This window comes from Arachis hypogaea, chromosome 19 (genome assembly GCF_003086295.3).
Source record: "Arachis hypogaea cultivar Tifrunner chromosome 19, arahy.Tifrunner.gnm2.J5K5, whole genome shotgun sequence".
NCBI classification, from domain to species: Eukaryota; Viridiplantae; Streptophyta; class Magnoliopsida; order Fabales; family Fabaceae; genus Arachis; species Arachis hypogaea.
In genome coordinates, this window is record NC_092054.1 from 83,905,071 (window position 1) to 83,920,256 (window position 15,186).

The following is a 15,186-nucleotide window of genomic DNA, read 5'->3' on the forward strand; positions in this document are numbered from 1 at the left end:
ATTTGATTTATGAATTATTCCATGTTACAAATCTCTATTTGAATTAATGATATTTGAGGTATTTTCAGTTTATGATTGTTCTCTTTGATTTAAGTTACCATTGCTTCCCATCTAAGGACACTTTTATTATTCCAGCAATTTACTTTTTTCCTTTTTGGTCTTGGTTAAGAATTCAGTAACTCAACAGTTATTAAACTCAACGTAATTGATAATCGTTATCTTACTAATTGAGCTGAACCTAAGTAATCCCAACCTTTTCTTAGGAAATAAATAGGATTCAAAGGTCAATTCAATTAGTCCCTTGACTTTCCTTGCCCTGGTATAGGTTGACCAAGTGGAATTAAGATACAACTTTCATTATTGTTGAGAGGGATAGCTAAGTTGGACTTCTAATTTCCCTTATCTTGCCAAAAGTTATTTTACAGTTATTATTTATTTTTAATTGCCATTTAATTCACTCGTCATTTAAATTACTTGCTTCTCACTTTCTAAACCCCGATTACAACCTTTATAAGCAATAATAAGAACATACTTCCTCGCAGTTCCTTGAGAAGACGACCCGAGGTTTGAATACTCGGTTAACAATTTTTAAGGGGTTTGTTACTTGTGACAACCAAAACGTTTGTACGAAGGGATTTTTGTCGGTTTAGAGACTATATCTACAACACGACTATTTTTATGACATTCTTTACTGACAGAAATCCTGACGTCAAAATGGCGCCGTTGCCGGAGAACTGCTAACGTGTGCCTTATTATTGGTTATTGTAAATATTTTTCTTTTGCTTGTTTATTTATTTTTGTTTTTTTCCTTTTTATCTTTATTTGCTACTATGAACTCTCACCCCCCTCGCTTTGAGTTTGGTTCTAATATTGTTAAAGGAAATAGAAGTTACAGCAGGAATGTGCATCAAGGTCAGACCAATCAAGGATGGATGGAGCCAAGAGGATCTAATCAACCCTTTAGGCAGTAACACCCTCCGAGATATCCTGGACAAAGACCATTCTACAATGCATACCCAGCTGAAAGATATGGTGGACAACCTTGTAACTACCAACAAGTCCCACCCCGTGCATATGAACCATCCTTTCAACATAACCTCGAACCACTGCACTCACAAGCTTCTCTTCACCATTCGCCATCATATGATCCTTCCTTACCCCAATACCAATCCAATCGTTCCCAATCATCACCACTTTCCTTTGTATCATGTCCAAGTCTGGCAAACCGCGAAGCAGAGGATCGCCTAAAAGAAACAGTAATTAAATTTCAAACAACCATTCAACAACTGGAGCAAGCACTAATTCAATGGGCCACTAGACGCTCAAATATACAAGGATCAACCACAGCTCCATGTGGACAGCCCGATGAAGAGCGTAGCATGAAAGAAATACTAGAGACTCCAGTGGACAAGACAGAGAATGAATTCATACTAGAACAAGTGGAAGAAGCTGTCATTGTTTGAGAAGAAGAGTTGGTTGAAGATCTAGGAGATGCTGAACTTCCTTGGGAATCCAGAATTAAGGAAAACTCCGTCCGAGATGCTACAGTTGATGCTAAGGAGGATACCGTACAATCTCCAAGGCAAGTCGTTTACGAAGAATCAGACGGAATAATCCAAGAAGCAAATTTCCTTGATGATGATAGTCACAAGTCTAGTTCTCCTAGTGATGAACTTGCATCCGCAAGTGGATTCTCTGAGATCGAAGAATCTTCCCCAAGTGAATATGAAGATGATGCGGAGGTAGATTTCTCTCAACCTCCAATCTATGACTCGAGTGATGAGGAAGACATAGAAGACTTTGACCAGGATACAGATACAATTGAAGATCTTTGCAAGGAAGTGGAAGAATTCACAGAAGAGCACAAGGAAACGGAACTTGCAGAACCACCAAAAACACCAATTCCAAGGCCATTACCACCTAATACAAGCTTCAAGTGGGTACAATCCTTAACTTATAGCTTTACTTATTCACTTGAATATGGTGTGCTTGAAATAGATGGCCAACTTAGAGCTCTCTGCGGCTTTAAGAGTAAGAGGGAATTGTCTCGTACTCAGAACTGGTGCACCAGGTTCAATAAGGTTCCACGCTTCACCTCGAAGTACACGGATTGATATCATGCTCAATTGCATGGATCACGGAGAACATTTGGTCACCACGGTGAGATTCTACTTTTTAACCCGCCCGAATGAAAACTTGCAAATCAAAACGGAGGCGGATCTAAAAACACAGCTTGGAATCATGGATTATATTCTGACATTCGTCATCCCGGGAGGCTGATTATCTGTTTGAAGCTGCTCAGAAGCTTTACGTGCCTAGTTTGGGACCCCGGAGGCTATTGGCATTCCGAGCACTGGTGAAAATTTTTGGACGAATTTAAACATAAGCCACCATAACAGGATACTCTTCCAATGTCCAACTTAAGGACTTTAACTAAAAGTGCTAGGTGGGAGACAACCCACCATGGTATGGTCGCTTCTTTTTCAATTTATTTCCTGTTAATTGCTTTCATTTTTTCTTTTTCATTTTAATTTATTAAACCTGGAATCATGCATAAGCATTCATGATAGTCATTGCATTCTGCATTTTTCATGCATGTAAAAAAAAAAATGGGTTGCACGACGCGACCGCATGCCCCGTGCGATCGCGTCATATCGCGAAAAACACCACCCATGCGACCGCGTGACCCACGCGGCCGCGTGATATATATATCGGCGTAAGGATCCAACGAACAGAAAGTTAGGCTGGAATCGTGCGGCCCCTGTGCGTTTCGCACAAATTGGCCCACGCGATCGCATGCCCCATGCGACCGTGTCACTTGCACAATACCAATCCCACGCGACCGCGTGAGCGACGCGATCGCGTCACATGGATTGAACATCACCCCAAAAGGAGACAGAGAGTTGCGCTAAAACGGCGCTGGAGTCGTGCGTTTAGCACAAATTCCAGCGACGCGATCGCGCGACCCACGCGATCGCGTCACCCTTCTTTCCCCCCTCTCATGCGATCGCGCATCCCACGTGATCGCGTCACTCCCATTTTCGCCCCAACCACGCGATCGCGTCACCCTTCTTTCCCCCCTCTCATGCGATCGTGCACCCCACGCAATCGCGTCACTCCCATTTTCGCCCCAACCACGCGACCGCGTGCCCCACGCGGCCGCGTGGATTCGAAAATATAACCCCCCCAGCCCGCGAACCCTATCAGTCGCGAGCCCCCCTCCACCCCCAACCCTCTTCTCCCTCTCTACTCCCTCTCCCTCCAACCACCACCCAGCACCACCCAGCCGCCACCGCCGGCCACCCAGACGCCGCCACCACCTCGTACGCCGCTGCCCGAACCCCCTCCCCTCCCTTCTTCTCCTTTCCTCCTCTCTCCTCCCCTCTCCACCACTGCCTCCACGACCACCGCCCCCCCACCGCCGGCCATGCAACTGCGCCCCCTCTCTCTCCGCCACCCAACCACACCCCCCTTCTTCTATCACCAACCCAAAACCCTCGCTGCCACTGCCCCATCAGCAGCCACCGCGACGCCGTGCACCACCACCGCGCCGGACGCCGCTGCAGCCACCTTCTTCCCTGTTCCACCCCTTTCGCTCACCAGGTTCCGCAACCCGCAACCCTTTTTATCCGTTCATCACTTTTCTGTATTTTTTATTCCGTTTATGTTCATGATTAGGATAGCTAGACTTGCATGTTGTAGTGGATTTTTTAGGTTGTTAGGTAGCTTAGGCTGTGGTTAGTGGATCTAGGTCTGTTTACTTGCACTGTTCTTACTTCTGTTTTATCCTATGTGCAAATCTGTTGCTGCTATAATCATGATTCATATGCTGCTTTCTTGTATGTTGCTGCTGTTTACATTGAGTTTTTATGTTTATTTTATATCTATGTAAAATGCAACTTGATTTTTTTTAATTCATATGAACTGATATGATTGCTGTTTATTTTCTGGGACAATCCAATTTTAGCCGGAATGCTGCCCAAATTTTTTTTTAAAATTATTTTCATTCATGTTTTGGTTTGGCATTTCTGAAATCTGTTTTACTCTGCTTTACCCAAACCATTACATGAATGCTATGGCAGACTTTCTTATCCTCTTTGATTTCCTGGTTCATAACCTGCATTTGTGATTCACTGATTCCAATTTCTGATTTCTTTATTTCTATTCGAATCAGCATCACCCTGTTTTCTTTATTCGATTATGAGTACTTCTATTCTTACCTGTGAATCCTTGTTATATGGAATTTTTCTATGCCACTTACTTTCCTAACTCACTAATTTTAATTCATTAATTTCTTTTTGCCATACTAACCCTCTTGATCTCTTTTCTGATTACTTTTACTTCCTCTAACTTTCTCACTATGGCATATTGATTTTTTTTCCATTTAACATAAATTCAATCACATTTCAATTACTCATTTTCCTTTTCTATTTCTCCCTTACCGCTTTGAGTTTCCTTTGTTTAAATTGCCTATTTGCTTTCCTATTTTATCCAATTCCTAGTTTTCTGTTTTTCAGGATGTCTGCCTCACAGAGGAAAGGTAAAGGCAAGCGCAAGAGAGTAGATTCCTCCCAGTCCATCATTGCTCTAATGCACGATTCATCATGGCGGGAGAAGAACTTCACACAGCAGGAGAAAGCTAACCAGCTGCTTCCTGCAAATGATCCTATAAAATTTGCAAACCGGTACTGTAAACTGAAGTACCCGGCTTTTGCGAACTCCAAAAATCTATACCTGGAACGTACCTTGAAGATTCCAGAGGCCCTCCAGTAGTACACTACTGAGCAAATCAAGCAACGGGGCTGGTTCTTTCTAGAGAGACCACTGACAGAGGTCAATGCATCTTGGGTACGGGAATTCTATTGCAACTACTACCTTACTACCCTAGATGCAGTGAACTTAAGGGGAAAGCAAATTCTGGTCATTGAGGAGGCCATAGAGACTATTCTCCAGCTCCCAGCCAAGTCCGATCAGTCAGATGGTTTTGCACAGGCTGAGGAGGACATGGGCCAGATGCGGTTTGATTGGGATGCTGTGAAGGCACGGATAGCTCTCGACCCTGCTGTTCCTTGGGAGATGGGTCAGAACACCACTATGCCTAGAGGGATCAAGAGAGTGTACTTGAATGATGAAGCTCGGCTATGGCATCAGATCTTGAGTAATTTTGTGATGCCGAGTACTCACGAGACGGAGATCCCGGCTACCATGATCACCCTCCTTTGGTGTGTGCTGGAGGGTAAGGACCTTTATCTGTCACGTTTCATTCGGCACTATATGGCCAGGGTCCACGTCCGCGGCACCCTCCCTTTTCCGTATCTGATTACACAGCTAGGCCGTCGAGCTAACGTGCCATGGGAGGATGCCGATGAGAGACCACCAGCAGCGGACTACAGGAAGATCATTCCTCACAGCAGGAACTTCCTTGCTTTGGGCTATAGACCACCACCTGTCACTGCTACTGATGAGACATCCCCTCCGTCTGCTGGACCCTCTTCATCCACAGCTGCCCCAGCTGCCCCTGCTGCCACCACTGCACCTCCACCCGCCTTTGAGCTAGTTTATCGCCTTGTGCACCGTCTATTCCGCCATCTTGATCAGATGGAGCGCCGTAACAGGCGCCGGTATGAGAGATTGGAGCACCGCAGCAGGTGACGCTATTCCCATCTGAAGCTGATGATCAGACAGGGCGCCGACATCCCTCCGAGCCCGACACACCATCGGAGCCATCAGAGAAGGAGGAGGATGAGCACAAGGAGGAGCCTCATTCCCAGGCGGAGACTCATCAGCAGGCAGGCACAGAGCACGCCACACCACAGCAGGAGGCCCCACATCAGCTTGAGGCTGCAGATCCGGCGATCCCGCTCCAGTCAGTCCCTCCTCTACAGCAGCCAGACTCTCAGCCCACCACCGCCACAGAGACCCCAGCTACCATCCCTCCCAGTGATGACACTCCCTCACACCCGGCTTGATTGAGCATCGAGGACGATGCTTCAGTTTAAGTGTGGGGAGGTCGCCATCTCTGGCATTTATTTTGGTAAACTACTACATACTTTTTCTTTTATTTTGGATATTTTTCTGTATTTTTTTCTCTTTTTCTTTTACTATTATTTTCTGAGTACTTATACATTGCTACTTGTGTATTTTACTCTATTTTCTGCATTTTGAATTTTTTGTTCACATTTTAGTTATTTAGTTTAGTTTGCAATTTTGATTTATTAGTGGATCAATTAGTATAGTTTACCCTTTTTACATAAGATAGCTTAATTATAGCTTAGTTTAAATTGACAAATATAAAAAGAGTAAGCTAGGAACTTGAACATAATAGATTTAGATCCATAAAACCTTGTATATATAGCATTACATGATGTAGTTAAACTGACAACATTTCATCAAGAAAAAACATTAAAACTTCAAAGGCTACCCTAAATTACTTTTTAAGAGAATAATGAGAATTTTTAACTAAACCTGCATGACATACATAAGTGATAAATGATTTTTCAGCTAGAGAACACATAGCCTGTGAGTTTTGAGCTTAACTGTATGGTTACATTCAAACCATAATTTTTATTCCTGTGTGTTCCGACCTTCTTTCTTATTCTGGTGTTCTTTACTTTGTTTTAGTCTATATGTCCGATTATAGAATATAGGTACATCTCAAAATAATGATTGAGGCCATCATTTGATTTTAGCTCACTTACCCCAAATTATCCTACCTTTTACATCACCCTTGTTAGCCCCCTTGAGCCTTTTAAAACCCCTTTATTCTATTTAGCCAAATTACTAGCCTTAAGCAGAAAAACAAAAGAAATTCCCAAGTGAATCCTTGGTTAGCTTAAGATAGAAAATCTTTAATAGAGTTAAATGTGGGAAACCTTTTGGGAACATGGATGATAGAAACAAAAGGTAGAAAAGTTAAAAGGAATAAAATAAATTTGGGAAGCATGTTCATGAAAAAATCAAAGTGCTTAAATTACCATGTGTATTCAAAAAAAAAAGTTAAAGTTAGTTTTCAAGCATGTAAATAAGGGGATACAAAAAAGAACTCCCCAATGCAAATTAAAAAGCAATGCACATGGCATAAAAACAAGAATTGAAACATGAGCATGTGACATCAAAAGTGAGAAAATAGGAAAAATAGGTAAAGAAGCATTGTTTTACTAAGTATGTATGTTAGGTGAGATCTTAATCTAATTAAGGATTCACTTATTAGCTCACTTAACCTTATACATATATCCTTACCCTTTGCCTTGACCCCATTACAACCTTAATTAAAGACCTCATGAGTTTTGGTATGACTATGTTCTATAATTGTTGATTGGTTAGACGAAAAACAAAGTTATAGAAAAGAAGAATGAAAAAGAAGAATAGAGTGATTAACCCAATAAATACTGAGTGATTAGAGAGAAAACATAAAATCCAATGAGGGTTCCAAAGCTCATTAACATTTATCTCTGATTGTCTTGCAAGTTTTTTCGCGTCTCATTTGCGTTATTATTTGAGGGTTAGCTATATATGTATATACATCTCCTTGAGAATGTGAAATAATTTGACTACATGTAGGCTTTATATATGAGTGGATGAATTAGAATTGCATGACTCATTAGGTAGATGCATTTAGCATAGGTTGCATTTCATAACATTCCATCACTTTAAACCTTAATTATTTACCTTGGATTTAACATGAGGACATGCTAGTGTTTAAGTATGGGGAGGTTGATAAACCCATATTTCATGAGTTCTTTTGTGCTTAATTAGAGTGATTTATACAATCCTTCACCTACTTATTCACATTAATTGCATGGTTTTACTTTTCCTTCCTTATTATGTGATGTAAATGAAAAACATGTTTTCTAAGCTTTAAAATTAATTAATTTAATTACCTTTATTTCCATTCGATGCCGTGATTAGTGTGTTGAGTAGTTTCAGATTTTCTAAGGCAGAATGACTTAAAGGATGAAAAAGGAAACATACTAAAATGGAAGGAGGAAGCAAAACGGAGCTTTAAGGAAACTGGTATCCACGCGATCGCATGGATGACGCGATCGCGTGCCAAGCACGAATCAGAAGCGATGCGGCCGCATGACTGACGCGACCGCGTGCCTTAAGCAGAACACACATGACACGGTCGAATGACTGACGCGACCGCGTGGCAAGGAAAAGCTCCGAATGACGCAACCGCATGACCCACGCGGACACGTGACAGAGGCCACGCACCAGAAATTACAGAATACGCCCTCAGCGAATTCTGAAGCCCTTTTTGGCCCAGATCCAAGTACAGACAGCATAGACCAGAGGTTATAAAGTGGAGAAATGCACCCATTCAAAAGAGAGCTCGCCAATTTCTAGTTTTCATGATTTAGATTTAGTTTAGAGAGAGATTCTCTCTCTCTCTTAGGATTTAGGACTTCTTCTTGTTTTGGGAGTAACTCTGGATCCAGGTTTTAATGTTCTTTTATTTTAGTTTTACTTTTATTTATTTATTCCAACATTTGAATTGATTATTATAATTTGATTTATGAATTATTCCATGTTACAAATCTCTATTTGAATTAATGATATTTGAGGTATTTTCAGTTTATGATTGTTCTCTTTGATTTAAGTTACCATTGCTTCCCATCTAAGGACACTTTTATTATTCCAGCAATTTACCTTTTTCCCTTTTGGTCTTGGTTAAGAATTCAGTAACTCAACAGTTATTAAACTCAACGTAATTGATAATCGTTATTTTACTAATTGAGCTGAACCTAAGTAATCCCAACCTTTTCTTAGGAAATAAATAGGATTCAAAGGTCAATTCAATTAGTCCCTTGACTTTCCTTGCCCTGGTACAGGTTGACCAAGTGGAATTAAGATACAACTTTCATTATTGTTGAGAGGGATAGCTAAGTTGGACTTCTAATTTCCCTTATCTTGCCAAAAGTTGTTTTACAGTTATTATTTATTTTTGATTGCCATTTAATTCACTCGTCATTTAAATTACTTGCTTCTCACTTTCTAAACCCCGATTACAACCTTTATAACCAATAATAAGAACATACTTCCTCACAGTTCCTTGAGAAGATGACCCGAAGTTTGAATACTCGGTTAACAATTTTTAAGGGGTTTGTTACTTGTGACAACCAAAACGTTTGTACGAAGGGATTTTTGTCGGTTTAGAGACTATATCTACAACACGACTGTTTTTATGACATTCTTTACTGGCAGAAATCCTGACGTCACCCTAAGCACTTTGTTTTCCAGTATTACCACCGGATACATAAATGCCACAGACACATAACTGGGTGAACCTTTTTAGATTGTGACTCAGCTTTGCTAGAGTCCCCAGTTAGAGGTGCCCAGAGTTCTTAAGCACACTCTTTTTGCTTTGGATCACGACTTTAACCGCTCAGTCTCAAGCTTTTCACTTGACACCTTCACGCCACAAGCACATGGTTAGGGACAGCTTGATTTAGCCGGTTAGGCCAGGATTTTATTCCTTTGGGCCCTCCTATCCATTAATGCTCAAAGTCTTGGATCCTTTTTTTCCCCTTTGCCTTTTAGTTTAAAGGGTTATTGGCTTTTTCTACTTGCCTTTTTTTTTTGTTTTTTTTTTTTCGCAAGCTTTGTGTTTTTCACTGCTTTTTCTTGCTTCAAGAATCAATTTTATGATTTTTCAGATTATCAATAACATTTTTCTTTTTCATCATTCTTTCAAGAGCCAACAATTTTAACATTCATAAACTTCACTATCAAAAAAATATGCACTATTCATGTCATGCATTCAGAATCACAGAAAATACCACCACATTTAAGTAAATAAGACTATTATTCAATATAGACCCACTCTCTCATGCAATATATCACTCCTATATTTTTTTTTTATTATTTAAGCTCAGTGAGTAATACATAAGACATCTTTTCAGAATTAAAGCAATAGGAAAACTAAACTAATCCTAGGATTCTAACTAATAAAGGATCATGCAACAAACAAAGCAAAATAACAGAAAACCGGAACATAACATAGAAAAAGAGGGGAGGAATAAAAAATGAAAGGAACTCAACCACCTTAATTATCCTAGCGGTCACTTTATTCTTCAGGTTGTGCTCCTTCGCGAAGATGATTCACCTCCTTTTTGTACTAGAAAACCTATAAGCGCAGCGTCAACACCAAACTTAAAGGTTTGCTTGTCCTCAAGAAAATAAGAACTGAAAATAGAAGAGACAAATATTAAAATGAAAGAAAAAAAATAAAAGGATAAGAAAATAAGAGAGAATTAGGATTGGGAGAGAGAGAGAAAGAAAACTGGGCGGCGCAAGCGACGCGTTCGCATGCAGCACGCGATCGCGTACGTCGCGCATTCTTCATAATGATGCGATAGCGTCAGGCACGCGTTCGCGTGGATGGCCATTTATGCAATTGATGCGGACGCGTCGGGCACGCGTCCGCGTGACCAAATTTGTGCTTTTAGCACACTTCTTGCCTCAAGCTGGCACAACTCTCTGCCCAAACGCTCTTTTACGTTGAATTTGCAGGTCACGCGATCGCGTCGGTGACGCGACCGCGTGAATGACGAAAATCACAAACGACGCGAACGCGTGGGGCACGCGTCCGCGTGGGATTGTTTGTGCAAAAGACTTCATTCTGGCACCACTCCCGCGCAACTCTCTGTAACTTTTTATTTTCTTGCACCCCTAGATGACGCGTACGCGTCAGCGACGCTTTCGCGTCGGGTGCTTTTTTTTTTTTTTTTAGCCTGAGGTGTTCGGTTCCTGTGATAAAATAGCTGCATGATCAGAAAATTAGTAAGAATTTAATAAAAATCAACTAAGTAAAAACTACTACTACGAAAAACAACTAAGAATGAAAAAGAATGATCATACCACGGTGGGTTGTCTCCCACCAAGCACTTTTAGTTAAAGTCCTTAAGTTGGACATGTGGTGAGCTCCTTGTCATGGTGGCTTGTGCTTGTACTGATCCAGGAATCTCCACCAATGTTTGTAATTCCAATGGCTACCGGGATCCCAAACGAGGCGCATCACGCCTTTGAGCAAGTGGAAACAAGTGACAGGGCCCCAAGAGTGTTGATTGTGGGAATGAATTCCAGGGTCCCAAACCTTGCTTTTACACCCGTCTTCTTGTGTATCACCATTGTTTCCACCGGGTGGCAAGCAATCTGCATTCTCACAGAGACATCCAAACAACCTTCTAGACCCATTCAAATTAGCTCTACACTAATTCTTGCACTTCAATTCGGAGCATGCAACCATGTTGAACCTTGCTTGACAACTCTTACCACTAACCATCTTCCTCTTACTCTTAATACCACAGAGAGCTCTAAGTTGACCATCCGTCTCCAGTAGCCCATATTCAAGTGGGAAAGTAAGGATTAAAGATAGAAATTTTACCCACTTGAATGTTGTATTAGATGGTGATGGCTTTGGGAGAGGTCTTGCAAGCTCCACTCCCTTGTGTTCTTCTTTGAATTCTTCCACTTCTTTGCAAGCTTCCTCAATTTCAACCTCTTCCTCTTGGTGGCTTTCTTTTTCGACTGACTCTTCATTGACCTTGATCTCAGAGCCAGCTACTTTACCACTTCTCAGTTGAATAGCCTTGCAGTCTTCTCTTGGGTTAACCACTGTATCACTTGGAAATGTACTTGCAGACTTCTCAGGTAATTGCGTGCTCATTTGGCCCATTTGCACTTCCAAGTTTCTAATGGAGGCTCTGGTTTCCTGCATAAAACTCATCATCATCTCCCAAATAGAATCTTCTTGGGATTTAGAGTTTGCCTGCTGAGTTGATTGAAACTGGTGGTTATTAAAATTATTCTGTTGAGAACCATCTTGAGAATTATGATTAAAATCTTGTGGCCTCTGAGGTTGCTCTCTCCACCCAAAATTTGGGTGATTTCTCCACCCCTGATTGTAAGTCTTAGAATAGGGATCATTGTTGGAGTTTCTAGGAGCACTCCCCATGTAATTGACTTCTTGAAAAAGATTTTGGGTGTTGATAGCTGGGACTTGCATGCTACCCATCTGTTGAGTAAGTAGATTTAATTGCTGAGTCATAAGCTTGTTTTGGGCAAGAGTGGCATTAAAAATTTCTACTTCCATAACACCCTTCTTCTAAAGAGCTTCAATATCTGAAGGTGGCTCTTGATATGGGTAGAAATATGATGGTTCTTGGTAGTTGGGACATGGAGCATTGAAGTTTCTTTGGTTTTGACTTTGCCAACCAAAATTTGAGTCGTTCCTCCATCCACCATAATATGGATCACTACTTGGGTGTGAGTAGTAACCCATGTGATCTCTCTCCATTATTTTTCCTTAGCACAATACACCAGACAGAATTAAACGCACCATGTCGTAAACAGGAAAGTAAAGAAGAAAGAACAAAATTCTAAAAATTAAAATAAAAAAAATTAAAATAAAACTAACTAGGAAACACCAAACTTAATTTCAGAAATAAAAAAATTACTAGTATTAAATTATTATTAAATTTTTTTTAATTGAAAATTAAAGACAAAATTAAAACAAAACTAATAAAAAATATTTATGGAAAAAAAATGAAAATAAAAATAAAATGAAAATAAAATAAAAAAAGGATAAAATAAAAATTAAAAACGGACAAAACAAAAAAACAAAACAAAAAATAAAAAAAAATAAAAATAAAAATAGAACGAAACAATAAGGGGAAAACAGAAAAAAACAAGGAAAATTAAAGTTTTTTATTTTTTTTTAATTTTTTTTATAATAAAAGAAAAAAAATTAAAGAGAATGAAACAGGGGGATTGCTTAACGCGAAAGAAAGGAATTTTTTTTTTCGAAAAATAATAAAACAGTTTTTTTTAATAAAATTAAAATTTAAATACCTAATCTAAACAATCAAACAACTAATAGTTGTTAATCACAGTCAATCCCCGGTAACGGCGCCAAAAATTTGGTGCGGTAATTTACAACCACACTTACTAACCGGCAAGTGCACCGGGTCGTACCAAGTAATACCTTACGTGAGTAAGGGTCAATCCCACGAGAATTGATGGATTAAGCAACAATAGTGTTTGATAGGATTAGTTAGACAAACAGAAAAGAGTATTTGAATATTCAATCGTGCAAAAATTAAAATAGTAAAGTAAATAAATTGGGAAGAAAATATGGAGAAAATAGTTAAGGGTTCAGAGTTATCTATTTTTCCTGATTAATTTTTCTTACTAACTATTTTAATCATGTAGGATTTAATTTATGGCAAACTATATGTGACTAGACCCTAATTTCTTAGACCTTCCTAGTCTCCTCTAAAATTCATCAACAGCCAATTCCTTGGTCAATTAATTTCAATTAGAGGGTGATAATCAAATTCCAGTTTATATGCCACAAAAACTCTAATTACCCAAAAATAAAAGGATTATATGTCACATATCCCGTTAAGTCCAAATAATTAAAATTTAGGAGAATATGTTTTCAAGCTGTTGTTCAAGTAAAGAGCTTTTCCAAGTTTTACAAGAACTCAAATAGAAAGAGGGTCATACTTCCGTTCCACCCAAATTCATAAAATAAAGAGCGAAAACAATTCTTAAATATAAATCCATCCATAAATTAAAATAGAAAAAGTAATAAAATCAATCCATACAAATAGACAGAGCTCCTAACCTTAACAGTGGAGGTTTAGTTGCTCATAGAAAAGAGAGAAAATTAGGATTGTCAGTTATGTTCCCCTGATGGGATGAGGTGGAATCTCCCCCAGGACCTCTCTACCAAGGAAGGAAAGTTTCTCCCTTTTTATAACTAATCCTAATAAATTTAAAATCTAATATCTAAAACTAAAAATTAAAATAATATCTTTTCCTAATTTAATATTTGAATTTAAATTTGAATTAATTAACAGATCTTCAGTTGATGGGCGGGGACCACTTGTTTTGTCCATTCTGCAGCTTCTAATCTGTGTTTTCTGGGCTGAAAATTGAGTCAAAACAGCCCAGAAATCGCCCCCCAGCGTTTTCTGCATTTTTCTGCACGTGGCACATGTGACGCGTCCGCATCGTCCACGCGTTCGTGTTATTTGTGCAGATTCCAGTCCATGCGATCGCGTCAGGCACGTGATCGCGTCATTGCGATTTCCTCCATTCCACGCGGTCGCGTGAGCCATGCGTCCGCGTCGGTATTCGCTGGTCATCTCCTTGACTTTTTCTCTTTCTCTGCAGAAACTTCATCAAATCCATCCGAATGCTACCTAAAATAAATAAAATTGCACAAAACTCAAAATAGCATCCATAGTGGCTAAAATATAATTAATTCTTAATTAAACTCAACAAATTAGATGCAAATTCAATAAGAAAAAATAGACAAGATGCTCACACATCACATACTTTCTTAAATCATTGATTCATCCCTTCATAATTTAAATTTGCATCTTTTTTTATTTCTTTGCCATAGATTTGAATCTAATCCAGACTGATAAATAGTACCTCTCATTTCAAATAACTAGAAATGAGACAAGACACTAATATTTCAGTTCCCATATATAAATAAGGAGCAAGAAAGGGATAAATAACAAGCAAAAAATGTGACATGAAAAATAATAAGCAAGGAAGGGATAAATAACAAGACCACTTCTTATCTGAACTGGTTCTGTTATGTTAATTCAAGTATCTAGTGTTCTAGCTTGTTTAAATTTGCATTTGTATCAGTTTCTGATTTAGACAAGTTTGGGTTCGTTCTTTAAAGAAGTGAATCTCATTCAGGTTAGTGAAAATTAGTGAAGTATTTAAAATTTGAATTCTATATTTTGTTCCTACTTCTTTTCTTCCAGTTAGATTAGATTAGATGCTCTTCCAGTTTGAAATTTGAATCCTATGTTTTGGATCTATATTTCTGTGAGAAGGAAAGACAACAAAATTTGCTCAACTTGTGTGAAAAAATAAAAGAAAAAAATGTGTTACATGGTCTTAACTCGCGTTTTGCTTTTGTTTTTTCTTGTTTGCTGGTTCAATTTTTAAGGCACAGTTTCTGGATTAAAATAGTTCTCAAAGCACTCCATTTTATTCTTTATTCACATATTAGGCCTCTTTTTAAATGTTCTCAATGACCAGTCAGATTTTTAGTATCTTCTATTCCTTATTCACATGTTAGGCCTCTTTTTAATTCACATAGCTTATTTTTGCTGACTCCTTTTTATATTTTAACTTTCAGTTTCAATTTTACATGCC